General features: G+C 31.8%; 1 pseudogene; it reads right to left on the bottom strand.

Moving 5' to 3' along the window:
• Positions 1–1052: 1052 nt before the first annotated feature.
• Positions 1053–7259, bottom strand: LOC112763419 (putative oxygen-evolving enhancer protein 2-2; annotated as a pseudogene).
• Between the last annotated feature and the right edge of the window lie 662 nt (positions 7260–7921).

Genomic DNA, 7921 nt, shown 5'->3' with positions numbered 1-7921 from the left:
GGACTTAAATTAGAATTTTGCCTTCTAGCTGAAAAGAACTTTATTCATTTTGGGTCATTTCAGTGGATCTACCTACCAATCTGTATTTAATTCAGCAACAAGGTAACAATTTGAGGGAAAATCTTTACGTTCACAACATACCAGCAAAATCAGTGACCTTTGGAGCAGAGAAGACTGACCAGTCATAAACCAACACGGAAGAAGTGGGAAGGAACATAGGAGCAAAGCAGCACAGGTTGTTTCTAGTTTCCCCAAAATTATGGAAAATCAATAAGCTATTCCTATAAGATAAATTATGGAAAATGCTTATGCTTGTTACTTCCTATCCAAGCAGTTGCTTACAATCTTCGATTGATTATTTACTGAAAACACAGATCTGCAAAAAACTACAGCATAATATTATGATACAATCCTAGTATACTTCATAAAAACCTTCGAAAAATTGAGTTCAATAATTAACAGCATCTGTGGATCAATGTATCTCTGGTACTAACATTACTTAATAAACTAAACAAAAAGCTAATTTTCCCCTGATTCAATGCTGGTGGTAACTTCCTTCAGCAGCAGAAATTGAATAAAACCAAGGACAAACAAATACGCAAACCATATCATAGTTGATTAGTATTTTCCTTATCACAATCCAAATGGTTGAAAAAATAACCTGGAATTCGAGAGGCATAACCTAACATCTCAACAGCACTAGGGAACTTGCTTCAAAGTTCAAACTTGAAGATATGCTCATTGACAACAAGCACCTCCCAATTCAATCCATCGAGATGCGAGGTAGCTGGCCCTTTCTTTCTACTTTGCTGAACCCAACTGTCATCAAGGATTTCATCTTCCTTGTGCCAACCACTCTCTGCCTTACAATAAGCACTAGCATTAGTCAAAGATTTCAAGTCCTTGTCTAGTACCAATAATATAATAGCATCAATTTGAAGCAAAATATATTTTAATATAATAAATATCTCAAAAAGACTAAAGTTCTTTCTGGCTTCTTGTATTTGTGTCTGATTACATACCACTTCATTTGATTTACATACAGGTAGTTTATCAAGCAACACTGAAGGAACTCGCCACGTTCTCAACGAATCTTCTAGCTCCCTTGAACCACCTCTTGTCTCCGGCTTGAGCCTTACAGATGTATAGTTTTCCATCTTTAACGGTTGCTCTGATCAGTTGATGCTTGCCGCCTTCGTCTCCATCAGCAGTCCTTGTCAAGACAGATAGAAAGTAGTACTGTTTCCCATCAATCACTGCTGTTGAACTCTCTAAGATGTTAGCTGTGGCTACAACATTTGCATCGAAACCACCCTGCTCAATCAAAGTCCATACTCACTTAATTTGCATTCTAAGAACATTAATTCGCAGCAGACTAAATGTGTTACAAGAACATACAAGTGTTTATTGTCACTTACCTCAGCTTGAGTCTCCCCAAAGAAAGCTTGTTTCCCAAGCAAGTAATCCACCTGCAAAGAACAAAAAAGACTTTGTCTTTTAGAATCCAAAGTCATCATTCATTTAATTAGAACTAGTTTTGATTTTGAACAAGTTTACCTGAGAAAGGAACTCCTCAGGGAACCATAGTCAGTGATGGACTTCTTATCAGTTGGAGTAACTGTGACAACCAAATTGCTGGTTGAATCAAAGTTGTCCTCATATCTAAGAATTTGACCCGGGTACTCGACCTCTTTGCTCGGGTTCCACTTTGAAGGGATCAAAATTTTGAATCCATCGCCATTGTATACTAGGAAGTCTGTGTTAGTCTTTGGCTTTCCAAACACATTGGCTGCAAGCAAGCAAGCAAAACAATCAAAATTGATGCAAAACTGCCAGATAAAAAGGTACCATTTTAGCAGGGGACAAAACAAAACAGTCATATTCCCCCGCCTTCATGAGAATTCATTGCCATTCTTAGGAGTGATTAGTGAAACAAATTACTTAAATGCTAGTCACATACATAATTTGAATTTAAAACATGCTTTAATCTTAGTCATTTAAATCAATCAAATAATTATAATAAAATGCATTTTCATGTTTCAAATAAAAATTCAATTTTCTTGTATATATATATATATATATATATATAGCCAATCAACACACACCAAACCACATGCATCTGTTGTATATGTATATAGTATGTACTCTTTCTCATGCTACAAGACTTTAACTGAGTATCTAATTAATAAGATCCATCCATCTAAGTCGTTGAAAAATAGATACAGCTATACTTGTTAGATAAACTGTAACAACAGTGATGAATTAAGATCAGCCTCCATGATCGATCGAGTGTCAATGTTAAAAAATTGAGACAATCCCTAGGCAGTAGTAGTAGGAAAGTTTAATCTCTGAAAAGGACGTAATGGATGTGACTCATTCGACTCAAAGGGTATCGTGTAGTTAGAGACGTGGAGCACAATTTGGTGCATCCAACACCAAAATCCACACCAATTTTATTGTAATTAACCTTGTCATTCTCTGCACGTTTTACCTTTAATTCTTCAATGCCAACTTGTTAGTAATAGATAGATTGTCCCCATGTCCGTTGTTAGCTTGCACAATAATATAATTTCGACATGAGAAAGTCTCGGCCAGTACTTTTATTAAAATTTGATCAATACTTAATCAACAAAAGAAAAATAAGTAATTTTATATTATTAGATATAATCTTACAATATTAAAAATACTAATGATAACTAATTAATGATTATAAATTATAAAACTTGGTACCTCCTAACACTCCTCTTTTGATATTTGTCGTATATGTTTAGTATATGTTTATTCGTGCAGCTTTTATAGTGATAGCTTTACTAGTTAATTAATAATCCAAGTGTTTTGAAAAAATCACAACGTCTGAGTATACTTTCAATTATTTGTTTTTCTGAATGCACATATGCATTTAATTTACAGTAAAGTTTTGTTAAAAAATTACAATCATGTCAATATCAGTCGAGTATATATATAATGTTTTCCGATGAATGGCGTCTCTTTTGTTTTATTTTTTGGCCTATATCTTTGAATTTAAGTCATTCATATACCTAGTGAAAAAAAAAAAAGACTATATATTTTAAGAAATTGATTAGTTGTTCTATCTTGAATTTAAGTCATTCATATACGAATAAGTATAAAGATCGAACCAAATTTTTATTGTAAAATTATTTTTTAATCTTTTTTAAAAAGATTTAGTGTTTAGAATTAAGATTTATGATTAGAATTAGGATTTTGGAGTTTAAAATTTAGGATTTATATACAGAATTTAAAATTTACAATAAAAATAATTTTAAGAAATTATTTAATATTAGTTAAAATAAGTTAGCTCCTTAGTTAAATTCTTCGCATATTTATTGAAAAAGGGATAAAAAATTACTATATAGTTAAAGAAACTGATTAAAGAAGTTTGCATGTGATCACAAGACATATGCTGCCCCCTGTTTGCTTCACATACAAGATTGACATTTTTCAAACCTAATTCTTATTCAATTTCCATATTTAAAAGTCAACATCGAAATGTAACAATAAAAGGAGTTAATTAACTTGAGAATACGCTGTATCTTTATTTTTGTTTTCATTTTGTCCTCTTATATATCTTCAACGAATCTTCCTACGTACCAGTGTCATGTTCATGTCAAATAAAACTCCATTATTAGTAAATTATCTTCTCCTTCCTTCTAGTTGCACTTTGTTATATCAAAAGCTTGTTTTTTCATAAAATTTTATTTTTTAAAAGTTATAATATTTATGTTTAGTAATTTAAATTAAAATAATTTCAATCAGCACAAATAACAATAATAGTATTTATAAAAATGATTTTTAAAATTTAAAAACAGTATAATGGACATAAATATAAAAATAAAATTTTAAAATAATAATATATAAAATGATATTTATTTTTTTAATTTTAATAAAGATAAACTAATTTTAAAAAAATTACCCTAGGTACTTTTAAAAATATTTCAATTTTTTAAAAATTGTAAATACAAACACATATTTTTTTTATTTATTAAATATAAAATAAAAAATTTAAAAACAAATAATTTTTCTAAAATTTTACCAAATCGAAGTTGCTAAACGAGTTCAAACTTCATACACATAATAAAGGTTGGTGCTTCAGCCAAGGCATCTTGTCGGGGACTATTGTGTTTTATTAAATGTGACAAATTAAAATATGTGATGATGAAATAAGATCAACTTTATAATTCCAATATATAATAATATAACCTTTGAATTCAGTGTGTCAGCTAAACAACTGATTTGCTTGCTGTAATGGATTTCCAACCAATACATCTTCAAAAGCATACTTCGAGGTCACCTACTTAACCTTAATGTATAAAATATATTCATTCACATAGACTATAGAGGAACACACATACATGTGTCTCATTCATTACTATCTTCGTCGCTCCTGCCTCTTAAAAGGGTTATGTTCCCTTGCTTGAAGGATAGTAGTACAGCATACTCGAATAAACAATATACCTCATCTAGTCTTCTAACTAAAAAATGTCAACTTTATCATACAAACTCCAACACACACACACACACATATTCTTTCGTGGGAACATCAATTTCGCTTTTTTTTTTTTCGGCAAATTATCAGCATTTTAATTTTTTATAATAAAAAATAATTATTTACTCGAAATTTTTCATACGAACGAGAAAGATGACCTATTGTAAAAAACGAGAACCTTCAATCATAGTATCGTTGAATTAAAATCAATAATGACAAACATTAAACAACAATAATTGAATATTATTTAATGCATTTTAGTACTCTTTTATCATAATAATTATTAATTACTATATAATTTAATTTTGTTATTATAAAAATAGAGTCAGGATCCTTTAGAGTAAAAACCTTGGTTGACTTCTATTGTATCCCAAATATTTTTTATAAAAATAATAGACTAATGATAAAGCTTACAAAATATAAAACAATATTATGTGATATTGAATTAGGTTTAATAATATTCTTCGTTAATATTAATGTATGTGTAATGTATAAAACTGAGAGCGTTATATATGAACACTAAATCTCACCTAAATTTTCTATTAGTTAAAATTTCAAAAAAAAAAAAAAGGAAAAATGAAACAAATAGGAGATATAATATATAAAGATAGTCGTATGTTCAATAGGTAATAAAAATAATTAATTTCTCCTAAAGTTAAAACTTCTTCAAACTGTTAGTACTTATTTGTTTATTTTCCCCAACTTTTTTGTCAGATAATATTCACCATTCTCAATTTTTCTAAATTTATTGTTGGATTGATAGTAGTTATACTTTAATATTCTCCATATACAATTACAGCAGGTAGCAACACTACAAGAAATTATCGAAATATCGGTCGCTAAAATCTTGGTCGCTAATTAAAAATAGCGACCAATTTCGGTCGCTAACTGTTAGTGACCGATTTTAGTGACTGATTTTTGAACAAGGTCACTAAATTCCTCACCAAAGAGTATCGGTCACTAACATAATCGGTTGCTAAATGGTGACCAAATTTTCTGTCACTAAATTAGTCGCTGAGTAAATCGATCGCTAAATGGCGATCAACTTTTCGGTTGCAGAATCAGTCACGATGAAATCGGTCGTTAAATCGGTCGTCGATGCCTAATTTAAAAATCTAAAATCGGTCGCTAATTCCTTAACTAAAAAACTAAATTGGTCACTAAAGCAGTCAATGTTATAATTATAGATTTTTACTAGTTTCATATTTACCACTATTAAAACTTAATTTCATAAATAATTATATTTCCACAAAATATAAAAAGAATCAAACATAGATCAATTTTTAAAAGAAATACCAAAAACATTCACAATGTCTACATAAAAATATAGAATTTAAATTATTGAAAATTTCTAAATACACTAAATTTATGATCCACAATCTAGACTAAAAGTAAAAATAATTTATGAATAACATAACTCTACTCTATTCATGAACAATTAGTATGGTTCAATAATTTCTACACTAGTTTTGTCTTTTTGATTTTTCCATCGCTCTTGGAGCTGCAACCAATACAAACCACAACAGGCACAACTTTGTTCTTCACCAAGGTTGCCAAAACACTGTAATAAGAAAGAAAATAGAAAATGAATGAAACTCACTTAAACCAATTCAATTCAAGTCTCAAATTATGTTCAAAAGTCAAAGTTCACTACAACATTTTGGGTCTATGATCACAATTTTTTTGGTCTTTGGTCAGATAAACCGTGACAAAAAAAGCTTTGGTCACAGTTTTTTAAAAAAGGGTGACCATAGAGTACCTATGGTCACGGTTTTTAAAAAAGGGTGGCCTAAAAGGGTCTATGGTCATGGTTTATAGGGGTGACCTAAAGGAGTCTATGGTCACGATTTGTTGGGGTGACCAAAAGGGTCTATGATCACGGTTTTTTGGGGTGACCTAAAGGGGTCTGTGGTCACGGTTTTAGGGGGTGAACTAAAATAGTCTATGGTCACGGTTTTTCACCGTGACCAAAAGACATCTATGGTCACAAATTTTTGGGGAGACCAAAAGGGTCTATGGTAACGGTTTTTTTAAAAAAGGGTGACCTAAAGGAGTCTATGGTCACGGTTTTGGAGTTACCTAAAAGGGTCTATGGTCACGATTTTGGGAGTGACCTAAATAGTCAATGGTCACAATTTTTCACCATGACCAAAGATGTCTATGGTCACAGTTTTGAGGGATGACCAAAAATGTCTATGGTCACAGTTTTACGAAAGGGTGACCTAAAGGGATCTATTGTCACAATTTAGGGTAACCTAAAGGAGTTTATGATCACGATTTTAAAGAGTGACCTTAAATGGTCTAATGGTCACGGTTTTTTGGAGTGACCATAGAATATGGTTTTTGAAATTATTTTGTTTCACCCCCCAACACCCCCCCCCAAAAAAAAACTAAAAACGTCGTCGTTTACCCCCTCTCTTCCCAAATCCCCTTCCCTCCCAAAATCCCATTCCCTCGTATTAGCTAGGTCTTAACTTAGGAAAAAATAGTGGAAAAGATAACCCTAGCCAAGCCCTCTTTCATTCTTGCTCCCTTGCCTATTCGTCGGGCAAAACCCTCGTCGTCTTGCTTCAACCGTCTCAGTGTCCGTCAGCGTCGCCGTCGCCACTCCATCTTCTCAGACGCAGAACAGAACCAGTTGCCAGTTGCCAGTTATGCAGAACCGGTTGCACGAAGTTGCCACGCCTTCACCGGTCACCAATTCGTCGCCACTCTGCCACTCCTTTGTCGCCTCTTTGCTGTGCTTCGTTTCCATCTTCGCCGCCGTTCCGGTAAGTCCTTTTTTTTGTGTGATTTTGAACTCTGAAAAATAGAGTTCATGTGAAATGTGTGTTACTTTTTTCTGTTTTATATATATCATAATATGTTGTTTTGTTCTAATTAAAAATTTAATAAAATTATAAGATTAAATTGTTGGTTGCAACTTAGACAGGCCAAAAATGATGATGTTCATTTCCATTTCTATTTTTGAATCCTAAACAGGTTGTTGTTCCTAAAGATAGCGAATGAGGAGTGTATTTTAGAATGATTGGTAGCTTTATTTGTGCAATGATGATTGGTATGTATGGTACTTTCTTATTGCTAATGGCAATGGCCTTTTAAAATCAGAATTCTCAGTGTATTTCAAGTCATTTTGCATCTTTGGATTAGGTTAGAACTTGAGAAGAGGATTAAGGAGCGAGCAAAAAGGGAGTTGCTGCAAGCTACTGGTTAGGAATATGCTAAGGTTGTTGTTTAAATCTTATTTTATCACTTATTTTTAGTTTCTTTGAAGGAAATGTTTTTTCTCCTTTACTTGTTATAATTCTTAATGTCTAGGATTGAAAACAAGAGAAAAACACAAGGGTGAAGAGTTAGCTGTTAAAACTTAAAAGTAGGGGTAAAGTTTCATGGATGAGCTTTATGTCTTAAATTGTG

This window comes from Arachis hypogaea, chromosome 17 (assembly GCF_003086295.3).
Source record: "Arachis hypogaea cultivar Tifrunner chromosome 17, arahy.Tifrunner.gnm2.J5K5, whole genome shotgun sequence".
Classification (NCBI taxonomy): Eukaryota; Viridiplantae; Streptophyta; class Magnoliopsida; order Fabales; family Fabaceae; genus Arachis; species Arachis hypogaea.
The sequence above is the reverse complement of the archived record's forward strand: the minus strand, read 5'-3'. Positions and strand labels throughout refer to the sequence as shown.